Here is a 259-nt window from a genome sequence, read left to right as displayed (position 1 = left end):
GTTTAAAAAGTCATTTAAGGAACAATGTTGCTCCAGTAATCTAAGATGTTTTCCCATTGATGTAAAGCTTTGGGCAGTTTATTTATTGTATATAAATCAAAACGGGTCATATTGTCCCAGTCACATAGGCATATATATTACATTGCAGTATTTGACTACAGTTCACAGTCTCTTTAAATACAAAACTGTAATTTCACTTATGAAATATATTATATTACAATATTATAGACACAACAAAACATTGATCAATCTAACCTAC

General features: G+C 29.0%; 1 protein-coding gene across 1 annotated transcript in view; it reads left to right on the top strand.

Moving 5' to 3' along the window:
• The window catches only part of LOC119594548 (transcription initiation factor TFIID subunit 10-like), a gene marked incomplete in the record, with an annotated part of 45035 nt that overhangs the window by 4679 nt on the left and 40097 nt on the right, over window positions 1-259 (top strand).

This window comes from Penaeus monodon, chromosome 34 (assembly GCF_015228065.2).
Source record: "Penaeus monodon isolate SGIC_2016 chromosome 34, NSTDA_Pmon_1, whole genome shotgun sequence".
NCBI lineage: Eukaryota > Metazoa > Arthropoda > Malacostraca > Decapoda > Penaeidae > Penaeus > Penaeus monodon.
The sequence above is the reverse complement of the archived record's forward strand: the minus strand, read 5'-3'. Positions and strand labels throughout refer to the sequence as shown.